Below are 16,629 nucleotides of genomic sequence, written 5' to 3'. Positions count from 1 at the left end.
GCCCGTCTGTTTCTCGCCCTCTGTTTCAGCCCCTCTGTTTCTCGACCTCTATTTCAGCCCCTCTGTTTCTCGCCCTCTGTTTCAGCCCCTCTGATTTAGCGCCTCTGTTTCAGCCCCTCTGTTTCAGCCCCTCTGTTTCTCGCCCTCTGTTTCAGCCCCTCTGTTTCTCGCCCTCTGTTTCAGCCCCTCTGATTCAGCACCTCTGTTTCAGCCCCTCTGATTCAGCCCCTCTGTTTCAGCCCCTCTGTTTCAGTCCCTCTGTTTCTCGCCCTCAGTTTCTCGCCCTCTGTTTCAGCCCCTGTGTTTCTCGCCCTCTGTTTCAGCCCCTCTGTTTTTCGCCCTCAGTTTCAGCCCCTCTGTTTTTCGCCCTCTGTTTCAGGCGCTCTGTTTCAGCCCGTCTGTTTCAGCCCCTCTGTTTCTGCCCCTCTGTTTCTCGCCCTCTGTTTCTCGCCCGCTGTTTCAGCCCCTTTGTTTCTCGCCCTCTGTTTCAGCCCCTCTGTTTCAGCCCCTCTGTTTCAGCCCCTCTGTTTCAGCCCCTCTGTTTCAGCCCCTCTGTTTCTCGCCCTCTGTTTCAGCCCCTCTGTTTCTCGCCCTCGTTTTCAGCCCCTCTGCTTCAGACACTCTGTTTCTCGCCCTCTCTTTCAGCCCCTCTGTTTTTCACCCTCTGTTTCAGCCCCTCCGTTTCTCGCCCTCTGTTTCAGGCTCTCTGTTTCAGCCCGTCTGTTTCAGTCCCTCTGTTTCAGCCCCTCTGTTTCTCGCCATCTGTTTCTCGCCCACTGTTTCAGCCCCTTTGTTTCTCGCCCTCTGTTTCTCGCCCTCTGTTTCAGCCCCTCAGATTCAGCCCCTCTGTTTCTCGCACTCTGTTTCAGCCCCTCTGTTTCAGCCCTTCTGTTTCAGCCCCTCTGTTTCAGCCCCTCGGTTTCTCGCCCTCTGTTTCAGCCCCTCTGTTTCTCGCCCTCTGTTTCAGCCCCTCTGTTTCAGCCCCTCTGATTCAGCCCCTCTGTTTCAGCCCCTCTGTTTCTCGCCCTCGGTTTCAGCCCCTCTCTTTCAGCCCCTCTGTTTCAGCCCCTCTGTTTCAGCCCCTCTGTTTCTCGCCCTCTGTTTCTCGCCCTCTGTTTCAGCCCCTCCATTTCTTCCCCTCTGTTTCAGCCCCTCTGTTTCTCGCCCTCTGTTTCAGCCCCTCTGTTTCTCGCCCTCTGTTTCAGCCTATCTGTTTCAGCCCCTCTGATTCAGGCCCTCTGTTTCTCGCCCTCTGTTTCAGCCCCTCTGTTTCGCACTCTCTGTTTCAGCCCCTCTGTTTCTCGCCCTCTGTTTCAGCCCCTCTGATTCAGCCCGTCTGTTTCTCGCCCTCTGTTTCAGCCCTTCAGTTTCTCGCCCTCTATTTCAGCCCCTCTGTTTCTCGCCCTCTGTTTCAGCCCCTCTGATTTAGCGCCTCTGTTTCAGCCCCTCTGTTTCAGCCCCTCTGTTTCTCGCCCTCAGTTTCAGCCCCTCTGTTTCTCGCCCTCGGTCTCAGCCCCTCTGATTCAGCCCCTCTGTTTCTCGCCCTCTGTTTCAGCCCCTCTGTTTCTCGCCCTCTGTTTCAGCCCCTCTGTTTCTCGCCCTCTGTTTCAGACCCTCTATTTCTCGCCCTCTGTTTCAGCCCCTCTGTTTCAGCCCCTCTGTTTCTCGCCTTCTGTTTCAGCCCCTCTGTTTCTCGCCCTCTGTTTCAGCCCCTCTATTTCTCGCCCTCTGTTTCAGCCCCTCTGATTCAGCCCCTCTGTTTCAGCCCCTCTGAATCAGCACCTCTGATTCAGCCCCACTGTTTCAGTCCCTCTGTTTTTCGCCCTCTGTTTCAGCCCCTCTGTTTCTCTCCCTCTGTTTCAGCCCCTCTGTTTCAGCCCCTCTGTTTCTCGCCCTCTGTTTCAGCCCCTCTGTTTCTCGCCCTCTGTTTCAGCCTCTCTGATTCAGCACTTCTGTTTCTCGCCCTCTGTTTCAGCCCCTCTGTTTCTCGCCCTCTGTTTCAGCCCCTCTGTTTCTTGCCGTCTGTTTCAGCCCCTCTGTTTCTCGCCCTCGGTTTCAGCCCCTCTGTTTCAGCCCCTCTGTTTCTCGCCCTCTGTTTAAGCCCCTCTGTTTCTCGCTCTCTGTTTCAGCCGCTCTGTTTTTCGCCCTCTGTTTCAGCCCCTCTGATTTAGCCCCTCTGTTTCAGCCCCTCTGTTTCAGCCCCTCTGTTTCTCGCCCTCTGTTCCAGCCCCACTGTTTCGCGCTCTCTGTTTCAGCCCCTCTGTTTCAGCCCCTCTGTTTCTCGCCCTCTGTATCTGCCCCTCTGTTTCTCACCCTTTGTTTCAGCCCCTCTATTTCTCGCCCTGTGTTTCAGCAACTTTGATTCAGCCCCTCTGATTCAGCCCCTCTCTTTCTCGCCCTCTGTTTCAGCCCCTCTAATTCTCGCCCTCTGTTTCAGCCCCTCTGTTTCTCGCCCTCTGTTTCAGCCCCTCTATTTCTCGCCCTCTGTTTCAGCCCCTCTGATTCAGCCCCTCTGTTTCAGCCCCTCTGAATCAGCACCTCTGATTCAGCCCCACTGTTTCAGCCCCTCTGTTTTTCGCCCTCTGTTTCAGCCCCTCTGTTTCTCGCCCTCTGTTTCAGCCCCTCTGTTTCAGCCCCTCTGTTTCTCGCCCTCTGTTTCAGCCCCTCTGTTTCTCGCCCTCTGTTTCAGCCTCTCTGATTCAGCACTTCTGTTTCTCGCCCTCTGTTTCAGCCCCTCTGTTTCTCGCCCTCTGTTTCAGCCCCTCTGTTTCTTGCCGTCTGTTTCAGCCCCTCTGTTTCTCGCCCTCGGTTTCAGCCCCTCTGTTTCAGCCCCTCTGTTTCTTGCCGTCTGTTTCAGCCCCTCTGTTTCTCGCCCTCGGTTTCAGCCCCTCTGTTTCAGCCCGTCTGTTTCAGCCCCTCTGTTTCAGCCCCTCTGGTTCTCGCCCTCTGTTTCAGCCCCTCCGTTTCTTCCCCTCTGTTTCAGCCCCTCTGTTTCTCGCCCTCTGTTTCAGCCCCTCTGTTTCTCGCCCTCTGTTTCAGCCCCTCTGTTTCAGCCCCTCTGATTCAGGCCCTCTGTTTCTCGCCATCTCTTTCAGCCCCTCTGTTTCTCGACCTCTGTTTCAGCACCTCTGATTCAGCCCCTCTGTTTCTCGCCCTCTGTTTCAGCCCCTCTGTTTCTCGCCCTCTGTTTCAGCCCCTCTGATTCCGCCCCTCTGTTTCTCGCCCTCTGTTTCAGCCCCTCTGTTTCTCGCCCTCTGTTTCAGCCCGTCTGTTTCTCGCCCTCCGTTTCAGCCCCTCTGTTTCAGCCCCTCTGTTTCAGCCCCTCTGTTTCTCGCCCTCTGTTTCAGCCCCTCTGTTTCAGCCCCTCTGTTTCAGCCCCTCTGATTCCGCCCCGCTGTTTCTCGCCCTCTGTTTCAGCCCCTCTGTTTCTCGCCCTCTGTTTCAGCCCCTCTGTTTCTCGCCCTCTGTTTCAGCCCCTCTGTTTCAGCCCCTCTGTTTCAGCCCCTCTGTTTCTCGCCCTCTGTTTCAGCCCCTCTGATACAGCCCCTCTGTTTCAGCCCCTCTGATTCAGCCCCTCTGTTTCAGCCCCTCTGTTTCAGCCCCTCTGTTTCAGCCCCTCTGTTTCTCCCCCTCTGTTTCTCACCCTCTGTTTCAGCCCCTCTGTTTCTCACCCTCTGTTTCAGGCTCTCTGTTTCAGCCCATCTGTTTCAGCCACTCTGTTTCAGCCACTCTGTTTCTCGCCCTCTGTTTCTCGCCCGCAGTTTCAGCCCCTCTGTTTCAGCCCCTCTGTTTCAGCCCCTCTGATACAGCCCCTCTGATTCGGCCCCTCTGTTTCAGCCCCTCTGTTTCTCGCCCTCTGTTTCAGCCCCTCTGTTTCTCGGCCTCTGTTTCAGCCCCTCTGTTTCAGCCCCTCTGTTTCAGCCCCTCTGTTTCAGCCCCTCTGTTTCTCGCCCTCTGTTTCAGCCCCTCTGTTTCTCGCCCTCTGTTTCAGCCCCTCTGTTTCAGCACCTCTGTTTCTCGCCCTCTGTTTCAGCCCCTCTGTTTCTCGCTCTCTGTTTCAGCTCCTCTGTTTCAGCCACTCTGTTTAAGCCCCTCTGTTTCTCGCCCTCTGTTTCAGCCGCTCTGTTTCTCGCCCTCTGTTTCAGCACGTCTGATTTAGCCCCTCTGTTTCAGCCCCTCTGTTTCAGCCCCTCTGTTTCCCGCCCTCTGTTTCAGCCCCACTGTTTCGCGCTCTCTGTTTCAGCCCCTCTGTTTCAGCCCCTCTGTTTCTCGCCCTCTGTTTCTGCCCGTCTGTTTCTCACCCTTTGTTTCAGCCCCTCTATTTCTCGCCCTGTGTTTCAGCCCCTCTGATTCAGCCCCTCTGTTTCAGCCCCTCTGAATCAGCCCCTCTGTTTCAGCCCCTCTGAGTCAGCCCTCTGATTCAGCCCCTCTGTTTCAGCCCCTCTGTTTCAGCCCCTCTCTTTCTCGCCCTCTGTTTCAGCCCCTCTAATTCTCGCCCTCTGTTTAAGCCCCTATGATTCAGCCCCTCTGTTTCTCGCCCTCTGTTTCAGCCCCTCTGTTTCTCGCCCTCTGTTTCAGCCCCTCTGTTTCTCGCCCTCGGTCTCAGCCCCTCTGATTCAGCCCCTCTGTTTCAGCCCCTCTGTTTTTCGCCCTCTGTTTCTGCCCCACTGTTTCTCGCCCTCTGTTTCAGCCCCTCTGTTTCAGCCCCTCTGTTTCTCGCCCTCTGTTTCAGCCCCTCTGTTTCTCGCCCTCTGTTTCAGCCCCTCTGATTCAGCACCTCTGTTTCTCGCCCTCTGTGTCAGCCCCTCTGTTTCTCGCCCTCTGTTTCAGCCCCTCTGTTTCTTGCCGTCTGTTTCAGCCCCTCTGTTTCTCGCCCTCGGTTTCATCCCCTCTGTTTCAGCCCCTCTGTTTCAGCCCCTCTGTTTCTCGACCTCTGTTTCTGCCACTCTGTTTCTCGCCCTCTGTTTCAGCCCCTCTGTTTCTCGCCCTCTGTTTCAGCCACTCTGTTTCAGCCCCTCTGATTCAGCCCCTCTGATTCAGCCCCTCTGTTTCTCGCCCACTGTTTCAGCCCCTCTGTTTCGCGCTCTCTGTTTCAGACCCTCTGTTTCTCGCCCTCTGTTTCAGCCCCTCTGTTTCAGCCCCTCTGTTTCAGCCCCTCTGTTTCAGCCCCTCTGTTTCTCGCCCTCTGTTTCAGCCCCTCTGTTTCAGACCCTCTGTTTCTCGCACCCCGGTTTCAGCCCCTCTGTTTCAGCCCCTCTGATTCAGCCGCTCTGCTTCTCGCCCTCTGTTTCAGCCCCTCTGTTTCAGCTCCTCTGTTTCAGCCCCTCTGAGTCCGCCCCTCTGTTTCTCGCCCTCTGTTTCAGCCCCTCTGTTTCTCGCCCTCTGTTTCAGCTCCTCGGTTACTCGCCCTCTGTTTCAGCCCCTCTGTTTCAGCCCCTCTGTTTCAGCCCCTATGTTTCTCGCCCTCTGTTTCTCGCCCTCTCTTTCAGCCCCTCCATTTCTTCCCCTCTGTTTCAGCCCCTCTGTTTCTCTCCCTCTGTTTCAGCCCCTCTGTTTCTCGCCCTCTGTTTCAGCCCCACTGTTTCAGCCCCTCTGATTCAGCCCCTCTGATTCAGCCCCTCTGTTTCTCGCCCTGTGTTTCAGCCCCTCTGTTTCGCGCTCTCTGTTTCAGCCCCTCTGTTTCTCGCCCTCTGTTTCAGCCCCTCTGTTTCAGCACCTCTGTTTCAGCACCTCTGTTTCAGCCCCTCTGTTTCAGCCCCTCTGTTTCTCGCCCTCTGTTTCACCCCTCTGATTCAGCCCCACTGTTTCTCGCCCTCTGTTTCAGCCTCTCTGTTTCTCGCCCTCTGTTTCAGCCCCTCTGATTCCGCCCCTCTGTTTCTCGCCCTCTGTTTCAGCCCCTCTGTTTCTCGCTCTCTGTTTCAGCCCGTCTGTTTCTCGCCCTCTGTTTCAGCCCCTCTGTTTCAGCCCCTCTGTTTCAGCCCCTCTGTTTCTCGCCCTCTGTTTCAGCCCCTCTGATTCAGCCCCTCTGTTTCTCGCCCTCTGTTTCAGCCCCTCTGTTTCTCACCCTCTGTTTCAGCCCCTCTGTTTCTCGCCCTCTGTTTCAGCCCCTCTGTTTCAGCCCCTCTGTTTCAGCCCCTCTGTTTCTCGCCCTCTGTTTCTCGCCCTCTGTTTCAGCCCCTCCGTTTCTTCCCCTCTGTTTCAGCCCCTCTGATTCTCGCCCTCTGTTTCAGCCCCTCTGTTTCTCGCCCTCTGTTTCAGCCCCTCTGTTTCAGCCCCTCTGATTCAACCCCTCTGTTTCAGCCCCTCTGATTCAGCCCCTCTGTTTCAGCCCCTCTGATTCAGCCCCTCTGTTTCTCGCCCTCTGTTTCAGCCCCTCTGTTTCAGCCCCTCTGTTTCAGCCCCTCTGTTTCTCATCGTCTGTTTCAGCCCCTCTGATTCAGCCCCTCTGATTCAGCCCCTCTGTTTCCCGCCCCTCTGTTTCAGCCCCTCTGTTTCACGCCCCGTGTTTCAGCCCCTCTGTTTCTCGCCCTCAGTTTCAGCAGCTCTGTTTCTCGCCCTCTGTTTCAGCCCCTCTGATTTAGCCCCTCTGTTTCAGCCCCTCTGTTTCTCGCCCTCTGTTTCAGCCCCACTATTTCGCGCTCTCTGTTTCAGCCCCTCTGTTTCAGCCCCTCTGTTTCTCGCCCTCTGTTTCTGCCCCTCTGTTTCTCACCCTTTGTTTCAGCCCCTCTATTTCTCGCCTGTGTTTCAGCCCCTCTGATTCAGCCCCTCTGTTTCAGCCCCTCGGAATCAGCCCCTCTGTTTCAGCCCCTCTGAATCAGCCCCTCTGATTCAGTCCCTCTGTTTCAGCCTCTCTGTTTCAGGCCCTCTCTTTCTCGCCCTCTGTTTCAGCCCCTCTAATTCTCGCCCTCTGTTTCAGCACCTATGATTCAGCCCCTCTGTTTCTCGCTCTCTGTTTCAGCCCCTCTGTTTCTCGCCCTCTGTTTCAGCCCCTCTGTTTCTCGCCCTCGGTCTCAGCCCCTCTGATTCAGCCCCTCTGTTTCAGCCCCTCTGTTTCTCGCCTTCTGTTTCAGACCCTCTGTTTCTAGCCCTCTGTTTCAGCCCCTCTATTTCCTGCCCTCTGTTTCAGCCCCTCTGATTCAGCCCCTCTGTTTCTCGCCTTCTGTTTCAGCCCCTCTGTTTCTGGCCCTCTGTTTAACCCCCCTATTTCTCGCCATCTGTTTCAGCCCCTCTGATTCAGCCCCTCTGTTTCAGCCCCTCTGAATCAGCACCTCTGATTCAGCCCCTCTGTTTCAGCCCCTCTGTTTTTCGCCCTCTGTTTCAGCCCCTCTGTTTCTCGCCCTCTGTTTCAGCCCCACTGTTTCAGCCCCTCTGTTTCTTGCCGTCTGTTTCAGCCCCTCTGTTTCTCGCCATCGGTTTCAGCCCCTCTGTTTCAGCCCCTCTGTTTCAGCCCCTCTGTTTCTCGCCCTCTGTTTCAGCCCCTCTGTTTCTCGCCCTCTGTTTCAGCCCCTCTGTTTCTCGCCCTCTGGTTCAGCCCCTCTGTTTCAGCCCCTCTGATTCAGCACCTCTGATTCAGCCCCTCTGTTTCTCACCCACTGTTTCAGCCCCTCTGTTTCGCGCTCTCTGTTTCAGCCCCTCTGTTTCTCGCCCACTGTTTCAGCCCCTCTGTTTCAGCCCCTCTGTTTCAGCCCCTCTGTTTCAGCCCCTCTGTTTCTCGCCCTCTGTTTCAGCCCCTCTGTTTCAGCCCCTCTGTTTCTCGCCCTCTGTTTCAGCCCCACTGTTTCAGCCCCGCTGATTCAGCCCCTCTGCTTCTCGCCCTCTGTTTCAGCCCCTCTGTTTCAGCCCCTCTGTTTCAGCCACTCTGATTCCGCCCCTCTGTTTCTCGCCCTCTGTTTCAGCCCCTCTGTTTCTCGCCCTCTGTTTCAGCCCCTCTGTTTCTCGCCCTCTGTTTCAGCCCCTCTGTTTCAGCCCCTCTGTTTCAGCCCCTCTGTTTCTCGCCCACTGTTTCTCGCCCTCTGTTTCAGCCCCTCCATTTCTTCCCCTCTGTTTCAGCCCCTCTATTTCTCGCCCTCTGTTTCAGCCCCTCTGTTTCTCGCCCTCTGTTTCAGCCTCACTGTTTCAGGCCCTCTGTTTCAGCCCCTCTGTTTCAGCCCGTCTGTTTCTCGCCCTCTGTTTCAGCCCCTCTGTTTCAGCCCCTCTGTTTCAGCCCCTCTGTTTCTCGCCCTCTGTTTCAGCCCCTCTGATTCAGCCCCTCTGTTTTTCGCCCTCTGTTTCAGCCCCTCTGTTTCAGCCCCTCTGTTTCAGCCCCTCTGATTCCGCCCCGCTGTTTCTCGCCCTCTGTTTCAGCCCCTCTGTTTCTCGCCCTCTGTTTCAGCCCCTCTGTTTCTCGCCCTCTGTTTCAGCCCCTCTGTTTCAGCCCCTCTGTTTCAGCCCCTCTGTTTCTCGCCCTCTGTTTCTCGGCCTCTGTTTCAGCCCCTCCGTTTCTTCCCCTCTGTTTCAGCCCCTCTGTTTTTCGCACACTGTTTCAGCCCCTCTGATTCAGCCCCTCTGTTTCAGCCCCTCTGTTTCAGCCCCTCTGATTCAGCCCCTCTGTTTCAGCCCCTCTGATTCAGCCCCTCTGTTTCAGCCCCTCTGATTCAGCCCCTCTGTTTCTCGCCCTCTGTTTCAGCCCCTCTGTTTCAGCCCCTCTGTTTCAGCCCCTCTGTTTCTCACCCTCTGTTTCAGCCCCTCTGATTCAGCCCCTCTGATTCAGGCCCTCTGTTTCCCGCCCCTCTGTTTCAGCCCCTCTGTTTCACGCCCCGTGTTTCAGCCCCCTGTTTCTCGCCCTCTGTTTCAGCCCCTCTGATTCAGCACCTCTGTTTCAGCCCCTCTGTTTCAGCCCCTCTGTTTCAGCCCCTCTGTTTCTCGCCCTCTGTTTCAGCCCCTCTGTTTCAGCCCCTCTGTTTCAGTCCCTCTGTTTCTCGCCCTCTGTTTCAGCTCCTCTGTTTCAGCCCCTCTGTTTAAGCCCCTCTGTTTCTCGCCCTCTGTTTCAGCCGCTCTGTTTCTCGCCCTCTGTTTCAGCCCCTCTGATTTAGCCCCTCTGTTTCAGCCCCTCTGTTTCTCGCCCTCTGTTTCAGCCCCACTATTTCGCGCTCTCTGTTTCAGCCCCTCTGTTTCAGCCCCTCTGTTTCAGCCCCTCTGTTTCTCGCCCTCTGTTTCTGCCCCTCTGTTTCTCACCCTTTGTTTCAGCCCCTCTATTTCTCGCCCTGTGTTTCAGCCCCTCTGATTCAGCCCCTCTGTTTCAGCCCCTCTGAATCAGCCCCTCTGTTTCAGCCCCTCTGAATCAGCCCCTCTGATTCAGTCCCTCTGTTTCAGCCTCTCTGATTCAGCCCCTCTCTTTCTACCCTCTGTTTCAGCCCCTCTAATTCTCGCCCTCTGTTTCAGCACCTATGATTCAGCCCCTCTGTTTCTCGCCCTCTGTTTCAGCCCCTCTGTTTCTCGCCCTCTGTTTCAGCCCCTCTGTTTCTCGCCCTCGGTCTCAGCCCCTCTGATTCAGCCCCTCTGTTTCAGCCCCTCTGTTTCTCGCCTTCAGTTTCAGACCCTCTGTTTCTAGCCCTCTGTTTCAGCCCCTCTATTTCTCGCCCTCTGTTTCAGCCCCTCTGTTTCAGCCCCTCTGTTTCTCGCATTCGGTTTCAGCCCCTCTGTTTCTCGCCCTCTGTTTAACCCCCCTATTTCTCGCCCTCCGTTTCAGCCCCTCTGATTCAGCCCCTCTGTTTCAGCCCCTCTGAATCAGCACCTCTGATTCAGCCCCTCTGTTTCAGCCCCTCTGTTTTTCGCCCTCTGTTTCAGCCCCTCTGTTTCTCTCCCTCTGTTTCAGCCCCTCTGTTTCAGCCCCTCTGTTTCTCGCCCTCTGTTTCAGCCCCTCTGTTTCTCGCCCTCTGTATCAGCCTCTCTGATTCAGCACCTCTGTTTCTCGCCCTCTGTTTCAGCCCCTCTGTTTCTCGCCCTTTGTTTCAGCTCCTCTGTTTCTTGCCGTCTGTTTCAGCCCCTCTGTTTCTCGCCATCGGTTTCAGCCCCTCTGTTTCAGCCCCTCTGTTTCAGCCCCTCTGTTTCTCACCCTCTGTTTCAGCCCCTCTGTTTCTCGCCCTCTGTTTCAGCCCCTCTATTTCTCGCCCTCTGGTTCAGCCCCTCTGTTTCAGCCCCTCTGATTCAGCCCCTCTGATTCAGCCCCTCTGTTTCTCGCCCACTGTTTCAGCCCCTCTGTTTCGCGCTCTCTGTTCCAGCCCCTCTGTTTCTCGCCCTCTGTTTCAGCCCCTCTGTTTCAGCCCCTCTGTTTCAGCCCCTCTGTTTCTCGCCCTCTGTTTCAGCCCCTCTGTTTCAGCCCCTCTGTTTCTCGCCCTCTGTTTCAGCCCCTCTGTTTCAGCCCCTCTGATTCAGCCCCTCTGCTTCTCGCCCTCTGTTTCAGCCCCTCTGTTTCAGCAACTCTGATTCCGCCCCTCTGTTTCTCGCCCTCTGTTTCAGCCTCTCTGTTTCTCGCCCTCTGTTTCAGCCCCTCTGTTTCAGCCCATCTGTTTCAGCCCCTCTGTTTCTCGCCCTCTGTTTCTCGCCCTCTGTTTCAGCCCCTCCATTTCTTCCCCTCTGTTTCAGCCCCTCTGTTTCTCGCCCTCTGTTTCAGCCCCTCTGTTTCTCGCCCTCTGTTTCAGCCCCACTGTTTCAGCCCCTCTGATTCAGCCCCTCTGATTCAGCCCCTCTGTTTCTCGCCCTCTGTTTCAGCCCCTCTGTTTCGCGCTCTCTGTTTCAGACCCTCTGTTTCTCGCCCTCTGTTTGAGCCCCTCTGTTTCAGCCCCTCTGTTTCAGCCCCTCTGTTTCAGCCCCTCTGTTTCACGCCCTCTGTTTCAGCCCCTCTGATTCAGCCCCTCTGTTTCTCGCCCTGTGTTTCAGCCCCTATGTTTCTCGCCCTCGGTCTCAGCCCCTCTGATTCAGCCCCTCTGTTTCAGCCCCTCTGTTTCTCGCCTTCTGTTTCAGCCCCTCTGTTTCTCGCCCTCTGTTTCAGCCCCTCTATTTCTCGCCCTCTGTTTCAGCCCCTCTGTTTCAGCCCATCTGTTTCTCGCCTTCTGTTTCAGCCCCTTTGTTTCTCGCCCTCTGTTTCACCCGCTCTATTTCTCGCCCTCTGTTTCAGCCCCTCTGATTCAGCCCCTCTGTTTCAGCCCCTCTGAATCAGCACCTCTGATTCAGCCCCTCTGTTTCAGCCCCTCTGCTTTTCGCCCTCTGTTTCAGCCCCTCTGTTTCTCGCCCTCTGTTTCAGCCCCTCTGTTTCAGCCCCTCTGTTTCTCGCCCTCTGTTTCAGCCCCTCTGTTTCTCGCTCTCTGTTTCAGCCTCTCTGATTCAGCACCTCTGTTTCTCGCCCTCTGTTTCAGCCCCTCTGTTTCTCGCCCTCTGTTTCAGCCCCTCTGTTTCAGCCCCTCTGATTCAGCCCCTCTGATTCAGCCCCACTGTTTCTCGCCCTCTGTTTCAGTCCCTCTGTTTCAGCCCTTCTGTTTCAGCCCCTCTGTTTCAGTCCCTCTGTTTCTCGCCCTCTGTTTCAGCCCCACTGTTTCAGCCCCTCTGATTCAGCCCCTCTGATTCAGCCCCTCTGTTTCTCGCCCTCTGTTTCAGCCCCTCTGTTTCGCGCTCTCTGTTTCAGCCCCTCTGTTTCAGCCCCTCTGTTTCAGCCACTCTGTTTCTCGCCCTCTATTTCAGCCCCTCTGTTTCTCGCCCTCTGTTTCAGCCCCTCTGATTTAGCCCCTCTGTTTCAGCCCCTCTGTTTCAGCCCCTCTGTTTCAGCCCCTCTGTTTCTCGCCCTCTGTTTCAGCCCCACTGTTTCAGCCCCTCTGATTCAGCCCCTCTGATTCAGCCCCTCTGTTTCTCGCGCTCTGTTTCAGCCCCTCTGTTTCGCGCTCTCTGTTTCAGCCCCTCTGATTCAGCCCCTCTGTTTCAGCCCCTCTGTTTCAGCCCCTCTGTTTCTCGCCCTCTGTTTCAGCCCCTCTGATTCAGCCCCTCTGTTTCAGCCCCTCTGTTTCAGCCCCTCTGTTTCAGCCCCACTGTATCTCGCCCTCTGTTTCAGCCCCTCTGTTTCTCGCCCTCTGTTTCAGCCCCTCTGATTCCGCCCCTCTGTTTCTCGCCCTCTGTTTAAGCCCCTCTGTTTCTCGCCCTCTGTTTCAGCCCGTCTGTTTCTCGCCCTCTGTTTCAGCCCCTCTGTTTCAGCCCCTCTGTTTCTCGCCCTCTGTTTCAGCCCCTCTGATTCAGCCCCTCTGTTTCTCGCCCTCTGTTTCAGCCCGTCTGTTTCAGCCCCTCTGATTCCGCCCCGCTGTTTCTCGCCCTCTGTTTCAGCCCCTCTGTTTCAGCCCCTCTGATTCAGCCCCTCTGTTTCATCCCCTCTGATTCAGCCCCTCTGATTCAGCCCCTCTGTTTCTCGCGCTCTGTTTCAGCCCCTCTGTTTCGCGCTCTCTGTTTCAGTCCCTCTGATTCAGCCCCTCTGTTTCAGCCCCTCTGTTTCTCGCCCTCTGTTTCAGCCCCTCTGTTTCAGCCCCTCTGATTCCGCCCCGCTGTTTCTCGCCCTCTGTTTCAGCCCCTCTGTTTCAGCCCCTCTGATTCAGCCCCTCTGTTTCAGCCCCTCTGTTTCTCGCCCTCGGTTTCAGCCCCTCTCTTTCAGCCCCTCTGTTTCAGCCCCTATGTTTCAGCCCCTCTGTTTCTCGCCCTCAGCTTCAGCCCCTCTGTTTCAGCCCCTCTGTTTCAGCCCCTCTAATTCTCGCTCTCGGTTTCAGCATCTATGAATCAGCCCCTCTGTTTCTCGCCCTCTGTTCCAGCCCCTCTGTTTCTCGACCTCTGTTTCAGCCCCTCTGTTTCTCGCCCTCTGTTTCAGCCCCTCTGTTTCAGCCGCTCTGATTCAGCCCCTCTGACTCAGCCCCACTGTTTCTCGACATCTGTTTCAGTCCCTCTGTTTCAGCCCTTCTGTTTCAGCCCCTCTGTTTCAGTCCCTCTGTTTATCGCCCTCTGTTTCAGCCCCTCTGTTACTCGCCCTCTGTTTCAGCCCCTATGTTTCAGCCCCTCTGTTTCAGCCCCTCTGTTTCAGCCCCTCTGTTTCTCGCCCTCTGTACCTGCCCCTCTGTTTCTCACCCTTTGTTTCAGACCCTCTATTTCTCGCCCTGTGTTTCAGCCCCTTTGATTCAGCCCCTCTGATTCAGCCCCTCTCTTTCTCGCCCTCTGTTTCAGCCCCTCTAATTCTCGCCCTCTGTTTCAGCCCTATGATTCAGCCCCTCTGTTTCTCGCCCTCTGTTTCAGCCCCTCTGTTTCTCGCCCTCGGTCTCAGCCCCTCTGATTCAGCCCCTCTGTTTCTCGCCCTCTGTTTCAGCCCCTCTGTTTCTCGCCCTCTGTTTCAGCCCCTCTGTTTCTCGCCCTCTGTTTCAGACCCTCTATTTCTCGCCCTCTGTTTCAGCCCCTCTGTTTCAGCCCCTCTGTTTCTCGCCTTCTGTTTCAGCCCCTCTGTTTCTCGCCCTCTATTTCAGCCCCTCTATTTCTCGCCCTCTGTTTCAGCCCCTCTGATTCAGCCCCTCTGTTTCAGCCCCTCTGAATCAGCACCTCTGATTCAGCCCCACTGTTTCAGCCCCTCTGTTTTTCGCCCTCTGTTTCAGCCCCTCGGTTTCTCGCCCTCTGTTTCAGCCCCTCTGTTTCAGCCCCTCTGTTTCTCGCCCTCTGTTTCAGCCCCTCTGTTTCTCGCCCTCTGTTTCAGCCCCTCTGTTTCTTGCCGTCTGTTTCAGCACCTCTGTTTCTCGCACTCGGTTTCAGCCCCTCTGTTTCAGCCCCTCTGTTTCTCGCCCTCTGTTTCAGCCCCTTTGTTTCTCGCCCTCTGTTTCAGCCCCTCTGTTTCTCGCCCTCTGTTTCAGCCCCTCTGTTTCAGCCCCTCTGATTCAGCCCCTCTGATTCAGCCCCTCTGTTTCTCGCCCACTGTTTCAGCCCCTCTGTTTCGCGCTCTCTGTTTCAGCCCCTCTGTTTCTCGCCCTCTGTTTCAGCCCCTCTGTTTCAGCCCCTCTGTTTCAGCCCCTCTGATACAGCCCCTCTGATTCAGCCCCTCTGATTCAGCCCCTCTGATACAGCCCCTCTGATTCAGCCCCTCTGATTCAGCCCCTCTGTTTCGCGCTCTCTGTTTCAGCCCCTCTGTTTCTCGCCCTCTGTTTGAGCCCCTCTGTTTCAGCCCCTCTGTTTCAGCCCCTCTGTTTCAGCCCCTCTGTTTCTCGCCCTCTGTTTCAGCCCCTCTGTTTCAGCACCTCTGTTTCTCGCCCTCTGTTTCAGCCCCTCTGTTTCTCGCCCTCTGTTTCAGCCCCTCTGTTTCTCGCCCTCTGTTTCAGCCCCTCTGTTTCTTGCCGTCTGTTTCAGCCCCTCTGTTTCTCGCCCTCGGTTTCAGCCCCTCTGTTTCAGCCCCTCTGTTTCTCGCCCTCTGTTTCAGCCCCTCTGTTTCTCGCCCTCTGTTTCAGCCCCTCTGTTTCTCGCCCTCTGTTTCAGCCCCTCTGTTTCAGCCCCTCTGATTCAGCCCCTCTGATTCAGCCCCTCTGTTTCTCGCCCACTGTTTCAGCCCCTCTGTTTCGCGCCCTCTGTTTCAGCCCCTCTGTTTCTCGCCCTCTGTTTCAGCCCCTCTGTTTCAGCCCCTCTGATACAGCCCCTCTGATTCAGCCCCTCTGTTTCAGCCCCTCTGATACAGCCCCTCTGATTCAGCCCCTCTGATTCAGCCCCTCTGTTTCGCGCTCTCTGTTTCAGCCCCTCTGTTTCTCGCCCTCTGTTTGAGCCCCTCTGTTTCAGCCCCTCTGTTTAAGCCCCTCTGTTTCAGCCCCTCTGTTTCTCGCCCTCTGTTTCAGCCCCTCAGATTCAGCCCCTCTGTTTCTCGCCCTCTGTTCCAGCCCCACTGTTTCGCGCTCTCTGTTTCAGCCCCTCTGTTTCAGCCCCACTGTTTCTCGCCCTCGGTATCTGCCCCTCTGTTTCTCACCCTTTGTTTCAGCCCCTCTATTTCTCGCCCTGTGTTTCAGCCCCTATGATTCAGCACCTCTGATTCAGCCCCTCTCTTTCTCGCCCTCTGTTTCAGCCCCTCTAATTCTCGCCCTCTGTTTCAGCCCTATGATTCAGCCCCTCTGTTTCTCGCCCTCTGTTTCAGCCCCTCTGTTTCTCGCCCTCTGTTTCAGCCCCTCTGTTTCTCGCCCTCGGTCTCAGCCCCTCTGATTCAGCCCCTCTGTTTCTCGCCCTCTGTTTCAGCCCCTCTGTTTCAGCCCCTCTGTTTCTCGCCTTCTGTTTCAGCCCCTCTGTTTCTCGCCCTCTATTTCAGCCCCTCTATTTCTCGCCCTCTGTTTCAGCCCCTCTGATTCAGCCCCTCTGTTTCAGCCCCTCTGAATCAGCACCTCTGATTCAGCCCCTCTGTTTCTCGCCCTCTGTTTCAGCCCGTCTGTTTCAGCCCCTCTGATTCCGCCCCGCTGTTTCTCGCCCTCTGTTTCAGCCCCTCTGTTTCAGCCCCTCTGATTCAGCCCCTCTGTTTCATCCCCTCTGATTCAGCCCCTCTGATTCAGCCCCTCTGTTTCTCGCGCTCTGTTTCAGCCCCTCTGTTTCGCGCTCTCTGTTTCAGTCCCTCTGATTCAGCCCCTCTGTTTCAGCCCCTCTGTTTCTCGCCCTCTGTTTCAGCCCCTCTGTTTCAGCCCCTCTGATTCCGCCCCGCTGTTTCTCGCCCTCTGTTTCAGCCCCTCTGTTTCAGCCCCTCTGATTCAGCCCCTCTGTTTCAGCCCCTCTGTTTCTCGCCCTCGGTTTCAGCCCCTCTCTTTCAGCCCCTCTGTTTCAGCCCCTATGTTTCAGCCCCTCTGTTTCTCGCCCTCAGCTTCAGCCCCTCTGTTTCAGCCCCTCTGTTTCAGCCCCTCTAATTCTCGCTCTCGGTTTCAGCATCTATGAATCAGCCCCTCTGTTTCTCGCCCTCTGTTCCAGCCCCTCTGTTTCTCGACCTCTGTTTCAGCCCCTCTGTTTCTCGCCCTCTGTTTCAGCCCCTCTGTTTCAGCCGCTCTGATTCAGCCCCTCTGACTCAGCCCCACTGTTTCTCGACATCTGTTTCAGTCCCTCTGTTTCAGCCCTTCTGTTTCAGCCCCTCTGTTTCAGTCCCTCTGTTTATCGCCCTCTGTTTCAGCCCCTCTGTTACTCGCCCTCTGTTTCAGCCCCTATGTTTCAGCCCCTCTGTTTCAGCCCCTCTGTTTCAGCCCCTCTGTTTCTCGCCCTCTGTACCTGCCCCTCTGTTTCTCACCCTTTGTTTCAGACCCTCTATTTCTCGCCCTGTGTTTCAGCCCCTTTGATTCAGCCCCTCTGATTCAGCCCCTCTCTTTCTCGCCCTCTGTTTCAGCCCCTCTAATTCTCGCCCTCTGTTTCAGCCCTATGATTCAGCCCCTCTGTTTCTCGCCCTCTGTTTCAGCCCCTCTGTTTCTCGCCCTCGGTCTCAGCCCCTCTGATTCAGCCCCTCTGTTTCTCGCCCTCTGTTTCAGCCCCTCTGTTTCTCGCCCTCTGTTTCAGCCCCTCTGTTTCTCGCCCTCTGTTTCAGACCCTCTATTTCTCGCCCTCTGTTTCAGCCCCTCTGTTTCAGCCCCTCTGTTTCTCGCC

The sequence above is a fragment of the Chiloscyllium punctatum genome, unplaced genomic scaffold (assembly GCF_047496795.1).
Source record: "Chiloscyllium punctatum isolate Juve2018m unplaced genomic scaffold, sChiPun1.3 scaffold_56, whole genome shotgun sequence".
Classification (NCBI taxonomy): domain Eukaryota; kingdom Metazoa; phylum Chordata; class Chondrichthyes; order Orectolobiformes; family Hemiscylliidae; genus Chiloscyllium; species Chiloscyllium punctatum.
Note: the sequence above shows the minus strand (reverse complement) of the source record.